This window comes from Mobula hypostoma, chromosome 4 (assembly GCF_963921235.1).
Source record: "Mobula hypostoma chromosome 4, sMobHyp1.1, whole genome shotgun sequence".
Taxonomy (NCBI): domain Eukaryota; kingdom Metazoa; phylum Chordata; class Chondrichthyes; order Myliobatiformes; family Myliobatidae; genus Mobula; species Mobula hypostoma.
In genome coordinates this window covers 79683533-79696403 of record NC_086100.1, presented here as the reverse complement: position 1 = coordinate 79696403, position 12871 = coordinate 79683533, and positions in this window count along the sequence as shown.

Here is a 12871-nt window from a genome sequence, read left to right as displayed (position 1 = left end):
ATTTTAACATCACACTATCTAATTCATTATCTTCCCATCCTCACCCCTTGGCACTTCATCCCTGTCCCTTGGTACGTGGTCAGTATGTACACTCTCCGAACCTGCTCATTCTAAAGATTAATTGCAGACTCTCAGCTTTGACATCATGCTGGAGAGAGTACCCAAACCCACAATGCTCACCTTCTTCAGTCACTTTGTCAGGACAGAGGGTATTAAGTAACATGAATGAGCTGAACCCAACTGATGATTGTCAAGGGAACCACAGATTATCAGTTATTCACAGCTCAACATGTCTTGGATTTCTTCCCTCAGGTAGTGAAATGTGGATGTCGAATGCAAACTAAAGAGTGGATTCTGGTTTGTCTGACGGTCTGCAGCCCGATGGAGGAGGATGGTGGATGCATACAGAAATAAGAAAAAATGGAGGTCAGGAATCCAAATCAGAAACACAATCTGGTTTGATATCAATGGCATATGTCATGAAATTTGCTTTTTCTCTTTTTGCAGCAGTACAATGCAATACATAATAATAACACTGTGAATTATAGTTAGTATATATGTATAAAATAGTTAAATTAAATAAGTAATGCAAAAAAATTAGGTAGTGTTCATGGGTGAAATAAGATCACTTATCAAGACGTGAAAAGAAAATAACATTAGAGTTCGATGTGGGAGGTTGTAAGTGCATGTTGGTTGAGAAAGGAGAAGTGTCATCGGTGTCAATTGTTATTGGATACTGAAGAATATGATGAATGATTGATGATGTTAAATGATATGCAGCCGGTGAAAGAAGCATTGCCAGGTGCTGTGGAGAGGGATGAAGCACTATATTTATTCTTGCTATTGTGGACCCACCATTCAATTTAGTAAAATTGAACAGATTTGTTGCAGAAATGGAGCAATTACACTTTGTATGGCCTTTCAGCATTCAGCTGGGGGAGCTGGCTTGCAACAGGCAACTCCGCCGTGCTTCTATTTCTATGAAAAAGGGCAAGTGCAGGCAAGAGTCACAGAGTCATAGAGTCAGAGCAAAGTACAGCACAGAAACAGACCCTTCAGTCCATGTAGTATGTGCCAAACCATTTAAACTGCCTACTCCCATCTACCTGCACCGGGACCATAGCCCTCCATACCCCTACCATCCAAGTGTCTATCCAAACTTCTCTTTAACATTGAAATTGAGCTTACGGGAGAAACATCACCAGTTATCTTATGGGATACATTGAAAGCTGTACTGAGAGAAAAAATTATTTCAATTACCACTCACATGAAAAAAATCAACGCAGAAAAATTAGCAGACCTTCAAGGAAAATTAAAACAACTTCAAGTTGTAGATAGCAACAAAAGTAATTCTAATTTAAAACAGGAAATTAAGAAATTGCAAAGTGAAATTGATGATATTTATACATTGGAAACTCAAAGAAATTTTCTTTACCTGAGACAAAAGGATTATGAAGTAGGAGGTAAATCAGCTAGATTATTAGCACATAAGTTACGAAAACAACAAGCAGACACTACAATTCATAAAATGAAGAATCCAAAGACAAAGCTTGTGGAGAGTACAATAGGGAAAATTCAAGAGAGTTTTGAAACACATTATCGAGAGCTGTACTCCCAACCCCGGGCTTCCAATGAGCCCTAAGTGGACACTTTATTGAATTCTTTAGATCTACCCAAGCTTACAGATTTACAAAATGACTGCCTGTTAGAACCAGTAACTGCCAAAGAACTGAATGTGGCCATCTCTAGATTAAAGGCTGGAAAGTCTCCAGGTTCTGATGGGTTTACCTAAGAGTGGTACAAATCGCTGAAGTAACAGTTAGCTCCATTACTACTTAACACCTTTAATTGGATCTTGCAGAGAGGAGAAACTCCACCTTCCTGGAGAGAAGCGATTATTTCAGTTATTCCTAAAGAGGGTAAAGATAAACTACAATGTGGTAATTATCGGCCAGTTAGCGTTCTTAATTTAGATGACAAATTATTTACATCTATATTAGCGCGCAGATTGGAAAAGCTTTTACCTGGCCTAATCCACTTGGACCAGACTGGATTTATTCAACAAAGACAAACACAGGACAACATAAGGAGAACTCTACACATACTAGAACAGGTTACTAAGAACGGGACAGAGACAATGGTAGTGGGATTTGACGCTGAGAAAGCCTTTGATTCAATTAGTTCGGCATTCCTATACAGAGTGTTAGGAAGATTCGGCTTTCAAGAAAAGTTTATTGAAGTAATCCAGACTTTATATGACAGCCCTACAGCTCAAATTAAGGTAAGTGGGGACCTCTCTGACTCCTTTATTTTAGAGAGAGGCACTAGACAGGGATGCCCAATTTCTTCTCTCCTTTTTGCGCTATATATTGAACCGCTTGCCCAACTAATAAGACAGAGCAAAATCGTAAAAGGTATCAAGGTGGCAGGGATTGAACAGAAAGTGGCGTTATTCGCAGATGATGTTTTAGTCTATCTGAGTGAACCAGAAAAATCGCTTATAGGATTGTTTGCGCTGTTGGATGACTTTGGGAAAATATCAGGTTATAAAATAAATGTAAAGAAAACACAGGTTATGTCCCTAAATTATACACCATCCAAAAAACTGCAGGATACATATGATCTTAAGTGGGAAGCTAAATCATTAAAATATTTAGGAATAACCTTGCCGAAGGATCTTTCAACGCTGTCACAGGTAAATTATGGGCCATTAATTTCAGAGATAAAAGCAGATACGCATAGATGGAATTTTATCCCCTTTTTAAGTTTAAATTCAAGGATAAATACCATAAAAATGTATATTCTCCCTCGGTTACTCTTATCTTTTCCGGACTTTACTTGTGGAGGTGGATGATAATCAATTCAGGGAATGGGACAAATGGATTTCCCGCTTTATCTGGCAAGGAAAGAAAACTAGAATTCGATATAACACCTTACAGTTAGGGAAGGAAGGAAGAGGTATGGTACTTCCTTGTTTGAGAAATTATTTTTATGCTTCACAGATAACCCCTCTGTGATATTGGTGTAATAGGGAATATAAGGCTAGATGGAAGGAAATAGAATTTGGATTGGTTGACAGTTTTCCTCTACAGGCCTCAATAGTAGGCAAAGGATTGATGGCCCAATTGGAAAAGTTTAAAAACAGCTGGATAAATCTTACATTAAAAGTATGGCAGAAGGTGGTTAATTCATGTGGAATCAATAACATGTTAAAACTCTTCAGATGGTGTGCATATCATACCGATTTCCTTCCCAACAGAGGAGATAAAAGTTTTGAACTATGGATAAAGAAAGGTCTTGCAACCTACCTCTCATTTATACATAAAAGAGTATTGCAAAGTTTCCAATTCCTGCAGGACAAACATGGCTTAGAACACAATGATTGTTTTAGGTACCTTCAAGTACGACACTATGTTAATCAAAGTTGTAGATATACAGACTTATCAACAGTAGAATTAGAATTTTTCAAGATTCTGAATTCGGCTTACAATTCAATACCAAGTAAATCAATTTCTCGATTATATAATGCACTCTCCCATGCTAAAAATGTAAACACATTGTATATTAAAGAGAAGTGGGAGAAAGAAGTGGGGTTGGTACTTTCAGAGGAGGCTTGGGGGAAAATATGCAGCTTTCAATGGTCCTCGACTAATTCTTTGACTTGGAGAGAACATTGTTGGAAAAATATTTTAAGATACTTCAAGACCCCATATCAGGAAAAATATAAAGACACAAACGTGACGTGTTGGAGAAGGTGCGGCTCCAAGGAGGCAAATCATTTCCATATTTTCTGGGATTGCCCTAAATTAAGTTTATACTGGAAAGGTATTTATAGAACATTAGTTAAGGTATTTAAGACCCAGATACCTCTGAACTTTGAGATGCTCTATTTGGGGAATGTATTGTTTCTTGAACAGAAGAAAGACATAAAGTTGCTGTAGGCCCTTTTAGCGGCAAGTAAGAAATCAATCACTAGAAAGTGGCTAAATCCAATACCACCTACATTAGAAGATTGGCACGAAATTATCTTGGAAATATTTAAAATGGAAAGGATGACTTACTCTCTGAGAATTCAAAAAGAAAAAAATTTATTAAATTTGGAATAAATGGATTGAATATATAACCTCAAAGCGAGCAGACTTTAGATGACTCTCCCAATGATTTATATTGCTCTTCTCATCAACACAGTAATATTGCTAATGTAAGCACCCCTGGTCTAAATGTTTACTGTTTTTGCTTTCTTTTCTTTTTTTTGGAAAATGGAGAATTAATACAAGTAAAGGAAAAGATTTGGGAAAGGGATAAAAAATGATAAAATTAAGTAAATAAGTACATAGGGATTGGATAATTATGTTTGGGGGTAGGAGCAAACATGAACAAGTTAGGATATAAACACCTACAATGGTAGTTATATAGGCTTACATACAACATTTTGGACCAGAAAAAATGCTTCAGAAGAGATATATGGAAATTATTATTAATCCACTATTATTGCTATCTTTCTTAACAACTAATATCATTATTTAGCCTAATAGAGTAGAATTTCAACTGCACACAATTATCTATTTAAATGTCTAATTTCTTTTTATATCATCTTAATGTGTACTCAGGAATGCATAAATAATTATAGTTTTATACATATATAAAAAATGGAAAAGGTTATACATGTGAAAAAAGTTCATGATACTTGTGAATTCCTTATCCAAATATAAATAAAAATTTTTTTTAAAAATTGAGCTTACATCCACCTTTTGTGCTGACAGCTCGTTCCACACTCTCACACTCTCACAGGCTGCTTATTTCCTCCATTGTGGTTGTAACATTGTGACTTATATTAATTATTTTGATACTTTAATTACTTGCTATGATTTGAATTAAATATACAACGTATTAGAATATAAAAAATTTAAAAAAAAAACAACTATTACAGTTGTTTTGAAATGCATTCTACAATGAGTCATGCACAAAGATTTAAGAAGCCATTGAGAGTTCACCATTTCTTTCTAATATCATAAAATTGCAATTTCATAACTAATTCATTCTGGAGGAGGTCAGTGGGTCAAGTAGAGTCTGTACGAGGAAAGGAATTCTTGAAGTTTTGGGTCAAAACCCTGCATCAGAACTCTGCTGATGCTTTGAGTTCAAATCATACCTTTAATTACTGTCTTTCCACAGATGCTGCTCAACTTGCTGAGATGTTTCAGCAGATTGTTTGATGCTCCACATTCCAGTGTCTACAGTCTTCTGTGTATACACTAAGAACTAGTTAAAGTCATGCACCATCAACTTTTCCAGTCAAATATTTTTAAATCCCTCTGATCTAGATTTGTTTTTAAATGCAGATGCTAAGAATGAAGGAACTGCCTGCACTTACACCACCATCAAATCTCCAGGAGCTTAATCTGAAATGTGCATCATAAAACCCAAATAAAGATATGAAAATGATTTAAAATGCAGAGATATTCCAACTCCAGCAAAATATACTGTACTTTATATATTTAATGTACAGAACACTCTTCTGAACTCCACACCCCCTTTTTATAACATTGACAAATCCCTTACAAATACGAACAAACTAAGAGCTTTTGTGGGTTGAAGATGACCTGGGACTCAGATCGTCTGGCATTTACAGAATTCCCTGTGAATGCGGAGCAGTCGTCGTGGCTATCCCTTGAAGTCGAGGATGATTGTCTTCATTCTTTTGATCTACTTATGTGCTCCCAAGTGGCTTTTGAGTCCAATCTTGGCTTTGAAAGTTCTTCCGCATTCAGGACAGATAGTTCCAAATGGCAGATTGGGATTTGGTTGTTGCTGCCACTCTTTCCATTTTCTTCTCTTTTCTTCTCATTCTGCACATCTGTTGGCTTTGAAAGTTGATTTTCCTTCTCAGGTGATGCCTTACTAGAGTTTCCTTTCCTTGGTATTGGTTTCCCAATTGTTGATGTTGATGTTCCATTTCTTCATGTTGGCTTTTACGATGTCTTTGAATCTCTTCTGTTGTCCGCCTCTTTTACGTTTGCCATCTTTAAGCTGGGAGTGAAAGATTTGTTTCAGCAGACGTTTGTCTTTCATCCGATCAATATGGCTGCTCCATCTTAGTTGGTTCTTGATGACGTAGGCTTCAATGCTTGTTGTTTTTGCTTCATTTAGCACACTGACGTTGGTTCTTCTATCTTCCCAGCTGATATTTAAGATGTTTCAAAGACAGCGTTGATGGAACTTTTCAAGTTCCTTCAGATGTCATCAGTACGTTGTCCAGGTTTCTGATGCATACAGGAGTGTTGGAATCACCACTGCTTTGTACACTAACATTTTGGTGTCTGTTTGGATGTCACAATCATGAAAGGCTCTTGTTCAGAGACGTCCAAAAGCTGTTCCAGCACATTTAAGATGATGTTGGATCTCGTCATTAAGGTCAACATTGGAGGAGAGGTGACTTCCAAGGAGCGGAAAGTGGTCCACGTTTTCCAGGGTTGTTTCGTCAAGTTGAATTGATGGTTCTATCCAATTTGTCTCAATTGGTGACGGTTGATAGATGATCTGAGTCTTCTTGGAATTGATGGTAAGTCCAAGTTTCATGTGTGCACGGTTGAAGGCAGTCAGAATGTGTCGTAGGTGGTTTTCTGAAAGCGCTGCAACACTGTTGTCATCTGTGTATTGGAACTCGATGAGGGAACTCGTAGATGTCTTCGTTTTGGTCTTGAGATGGGCAAGATTGAAAAGTCTGCCATCTGGTCTGTAGACAATTTCAATTCCTGGGGGTAGGTCATCCTTGATAATGTGGATGATTGTCGCAATGAAGCTGGTGAACAAAGTTGGGGCAATCACGCATCCCTGTTTTACTCCTGATCTAACTTGAGAAGGCTCACAGTTGCTGTTGCTGACCATGACTGTGGCAAGCATGCCATCGTGGAGGAGTCTCAGGATTCAAATGTATTTTTCAGGATATCCATAGGGGGATAGGACATCCCATAGGAGTTCCCTTGATACCGAGTCAAAGGCTTTGGTGAGGTCGATGAATGCCATGTACAAAAGTTGAAATTGTTCATGACATTTTTCTTGTAGTTGTCGCATTGTGAAGGTCATGTTGATTGCTCCATGTCGTGGTCTAACGGGATTCCCTGTGAATGTGGAGCAGTGTATACCAGTCAGATGGGGAACATGATAGAAACCTGCTTAGAGGAGTACAGGAGGTATATCTGTTTGGGTTACCTGGTAAAATCGGCGTAAGCAGAACATTACATTTACAATGGCCGCAGGACTGACTTTGACAGCACCAAACTACTGTGCCACACCAATGGCTTTTGGGACCACCTGGTAAAGGAGGTCATTGAAATAACACAAGAGGAAAAGAATTCTAACAAAGATGAAGGTCTCACTCTGAATAAGAACCAGAATTCAATTGTAAACAAGGTGGGAAAGCGGAACCCTGATTGGATGAGGTTTAATCAATCAGGATGGACAGATCACAGGGCTAAAAATACTACCGGACTGGACCTGCCCAGGCATCAACCCTGATAAAGATGCTGGAATTTGTCATTGAAATACTGGTTACAATTAATACCTGTACCCAGCTTGAAGCCTGAAAAGAGTTTATTCGTAAGAGATTAAGGTTACAAGGCTGAAAATATGAGCACAAAACAAATACCTGAGAACATATTTAAAGTTCAATGCAGTTAATCTGTTAGATAGATAGATAGACATACTTTATTGATCCCGAGGGAAATTGGGTTTCATTACAGTTGCACCAACCAAGAACAGAGTATAAATATAGCAACATAAAACCATAAATAATTAAATAATATGTAAATTATGCCAAATGGAAATAAGTCCAGGACCAGCCTATTTGCTCAGGGTGTCTAACCCTCCAAGGGAGGAGTTGTAAAGTTTGATAGCCACAGGCAGGAATGACTTCCTATGACGCTCTGTGTTGCATCTCAGTGGAATGAGTCTCTGGCTGAATGTACTCCTGTGCCCACCCAGTACACTATGTAGTGGATGGGAGACATTGTCCAAGATGGCATGCAACTTGGACAGCATCCTCTTTTCAGACACCACCGTCAGAGAGTCCAGTTCCATCCCCACAATATCACTGGCCTTACGAATGAGTTTGTTGATTCTGTTGGTGTCTGCCACCCTCAGCCTGCTGCCCCAGCACACAACAGCAAACATGATAGCACTGGCCACCATAGACTCGTAGAACATCCTCAGCATCGTCCGACAGATGTTAAAGGACCACTGTCTCCTCAGGAAATAGAGACGGCTCTGACCCTTCTTGTAGATAGCCTCAGTATTCTTAGACCAGTCCAGTTTATTGTCAATTTGTATCCCCAGATATTTGTAATCCTCCACCATGTCCACACTGACGCCCTGGATGGAAACAGGTGTCACTGGTGCCTTAGCTCTCCTCAGGTCCACTACCAGCTCCTTAGTCTTTTTCACATTAAGCTGCAGATAATTCTGCTCACACCATGTGACAAAGTTTCCCACCGTAGCCCTGTACTCAGCCTCATCTCCCTTGCTGATGCATCCAACTATGGCAGAGTCATCAGAAAACTTCTGAAGATGGCAAGATTCTATACAATAGTTGAAGTGCGAGGTGTAAATGGTGAAGAGAAAGGGAGACAAGACTGTCCCCTGTGGAGCCCCAGTGCTGCTGGTCACTCTGTCGGACACACAGTGTTGCAAGCACACGTATTGTGGTCTGCCAGTCAGGTAATCAAGAATCCATGATACCAGGGAAGCATCCATCTGCATCACTGTCAGCTTCTCCCCCAGCCGAGCAGGGCGGATGGTGTTGAACGCACTGGAGAAGTCAAAAAACATGACCCTCACAGTGCTTGCTGGCTTGTCCAGGTGGGCGTAGACACGGTTCAGCAGGTAGACGATGGCATCCTCAACTCCTAGTCAGGGCTGGTAGGTGAACTGGAGGGGATCTAAGTGTGGCCTGACCATAGGCTGGAGCAGCTCCAGAACAAGTCTCTCCAGGGTCCTCATGATGTGGGAGGTCAATGCCACTGGTCTGTAGTCATTGAGCCACTGGGGCACGGCGTTGGCAGACTCAAATTATATTTATTGTGGGGCTATCAGATATTCTGGCACAATTTTCAACAATTATGCAACAAGTTTCACAGCCCATTTAATCACCAAAATCCTCGTGACCCCAGGTTCAGATATTCCAAACATCTTCTGAATAATCGGTATGAAACTCTCCTTACCCAAAGACCTTCTACTCTTAATTTATTTGAAACTAAGTCCATATTATTTCTTAATGCCAGTGGAAGAATTTATAAATTCAATGGATCGTTGTGAGATGATGATTATCATCATACATGTGAAACTGCATTGGCTACCAATTGCCAGAGCATCAAAATTTAAAGTCTTTTCTTTGTACTTAAATCCTTTATAGCTTTTCCATCCTCAGAATCTTGTTATATCTCCCAGGTCCATCCCTAACACAGCAACAACTTCATTCATCTTATTCCAGCCCATTGTACTTTGTTTTACTCTCTTTTCACTTCATGGTTATCAACCTAATCTTCATCCTTCTGCCTGAAACTCTTTCCTGAGCTACCTGCTTCTCCCAAAGACCTTTCTTAATGTCAATTTCTGCAACATACCTTATCCCAGGCTCTCTGGTCTGGCATTAATTTCCCAAAGCTTCCATGAAGCATGATGGAATTATATTTTACATTAAAAGTGCATCTGTTAGCAACGTCATTGCAGCTAAACTGAGCTACAGGAAGAAGTCATTGTTTCTGTATAACACTCTTATTAATTTGTATTATAGGTAGCGTTTTAGGCAGCTCATGGATCCTCTTGTACATTGTAGGTCCCTCAAGATTAAGGACCATTTGATTCTGTTCTGATTTTATATCTTCTGAGAAGTCTGAAGAGGCTGGTGCAGGAGATGCAGATGACGCAGGTGATAGATGATGGCTTGGGTTATGGGGGAGTGGGGTGGTCTTCTTTCAACATTTACAGGGATCTGGACCTCAAAATAACAGCATACAATCCACTTTCAGACATTATTGAAATTACACAGGTTACTGCATTTTAAGTTTTCTCATAAATTATTATTAAAAATAATTTCCATAAATAATAAGAAAATTAAAATAGTTGTAGATATTGGAATCTGAAATGCAAACAGAAGTATATTTCTGTTATCACAATTTGCAATGTCCTACCTGTGCTCTGTGCATGATGTAACCTCAAAAACACTCACCTACATTAAATAATAGCTCCTAATCCAAGGTCAAAATATTGTTTTATATATATATATATTCAGAAGAATAACAGCACCAGGTTTTCAGCTTGCAGAGCAGTGTGAAAAAAATGAGCAGACTCAACAGGCCTGTGCCTTAAGGTCTAAAAAATAAAGGAAAGCTAAATCCTAAATTGTTCTTGGAGAGCTGAATGCAGGGTATAATCTAATTAGTGAACTTGCCCAGCACACTCTAATTGCCCATGAGGTCATTTTAGTTGCTTGTCAGATGATCCCAATATATGAATTAAAATAGGGGCATCGATCTGTTCCAGTGGGTGAAGGTCAGCCTGTTATTGCAGAATAACCTGAAACAGCAAGATTCAGTGTTTTATCCGCAGGCTGGTTAGGTGGAGGTGCTGTCATGAGCAATAAATCCTAAAGGAAGAGAGGTATCACAAATAATTGTTGTGAGTGGTGCTACACATAAATTGATGTCTTCCTTAAAATATATCAGAAAGGGTTGTGCTTGCCATCCTGTACTGTTAAGCATCCTTTGTGCAACTGACCTCCATGTTTCTGAGTTTCAAGGCAGGGGAAAAGAAATGTTATTTGTTCTTCGTAATGATTCATAGAAGGATATGAAGCAGGCACAGCAAGTAATTTAGAAAGTTAACATCTGAGCATACACATTGCTGTGGTCCATGGGTTCCCAAATCACAATCACCTTGAAAAAGTAATTGAATGGTCAAAGCAGGTCATCATGGAACACTGAAAAAAGAGAAATCTCCAAGTCAGTTCAGTGGCAAAACCCAAGTACAAGAAAATCTGCAAGTGTTGGAAATCCAAAGCAATGCACGTAGACTGCTGGTGAAGATCAGCAGGTCAGGTAGCATCATTGAAAAAGACGTTTCAGGCTGAGACCCTTTATCAGGACTGAAAAGGAAGTGGGAGGGAGTCATACTAAGAAGATGGGGGGATGAGAGAAGTGCAAGGTGGTAGGTAATAGGTGAAACTGGGAGAGGGGGAGGGTGAAGTAAACAGCTGGAAATTTGATTGGTGAAAGGGGGGAATCATTAGGAGAGGATATGGAAGAAAGGGAAGAGGGAGGAGCACCAGAGGGAGGTGTTGGCAGGTGAGGAGAGAAGATGTGAGAGAGAAGCAGGAATGGGGAATGATCAAGGAGAGGAAGGGTGGGTAGGGTCAATTACCAGAAGTTTCAGAAATCGATGTGCATGTTATCAGGTAGGAGGCTACCCAGATGGAGTATAAGGTGTTGCTCCTCCAACTTGAGTGTGGCCTCATCGCAGCGGGACAGGAGGTCACGGACTGACATGTTGGAATTCTAATGGGAAGTAGAATTGAAATGGGTGACTACCGGAAATCCCGCTTTTTGTGGCAGATGGTGCAAAGGTACTTGACAAAACAATCTCCCAATCTAAGTTGGGTCTCACCGATATACAGGAGGCCACACTGGGAACACCAGTTACACTAAATAACCCCAAAAGAGTCACAGGTTAAGTGTCGCCTCACTTGGAAGGACTGTTTGGGGCCCTGAGTGGTGGTGATGGAGGAGGTGTTGGGGTAGATGTGGCACATGTTCTGCTTGCAAGGATAAGTGCCAGGAGGGAGATCAGTGGGGAAGGATGGATGGACAAGAGATTCATGTAGGGGATGAGCAGACAAGGGAGCCTCGGTGGGGATGAGTGGACAAGGGAGTCACTTAGGGGTTAAGTGGATAAGGAAGTGTGGCAAATCCTACAACATTATAAAATATATGTCATCAGCAACATGCCCTGGTTTTGTCCCACAACACCCCTGTACAGTTCTGTAGCTCATATCAGATGTTGGTTGCACAGTGACACTGTGGGCTAAGTTTCTGGGTGGGCTGACACAGAATTTAGGACTATCAATCCAGAGAAATGAATCCAAAAAAAATTGAAGCCAAACAGTTGAATCTCATGGATGTTGATCTTCAGATTAATGGAAACTATCAGAGAATCAAGCAGTTCAGGGAGTTGAATGGTTTGCCTCAAAAGGTAGAGTCTGAAACAGGGATTTTGATACAGAAGGCACTGGTCTGAGTACTGGGACAAGGGAAACTCTTCTATTCGGAGTGTTCCATTCATGCTAAATGTGGGACTAAGTAGCGATGTATCAGATAATCATATGGAGCTTTCAGCTTAAGACGGCATTGGTACAGGCAGGTGAGTTTAAGAGGAAATACATGTCTAAGAGAAGCAATGGAACCATGAAGTTGTGTGGTGATGAAAATGAAAATCTGCATATGAAAGAAAGGAAGGAACAATAAGAAAAATTGTTAACAGATGATTGAAAAAGATCAAATCAGAGAAAAATGTTAAAGCTCAATCTGTGGCGACCCACTTTCTAGCACACACCGGCAGAGAGGCCGGCCCCAAAAAGGGCGCCAGGCCATCGTCACCAGCAGGGGGAAAATCCCACGCGCGGAAAGAGTCTGGGAATATGCATTCCCCACAGCAGTTCCGCCCCAGGGAGGGCGGGAACGGGAAGGCTTTAAAGCAGGCAGCGAAGTTTGAATAAATCCTTTTCATCACAACTCTAACTCGCCGACTACGTGTAGTTTTTTTAGCGCTGTGTGTAGCACACCGCTACAATTGGTGACCCCGACGGCCCAAACGATATTTG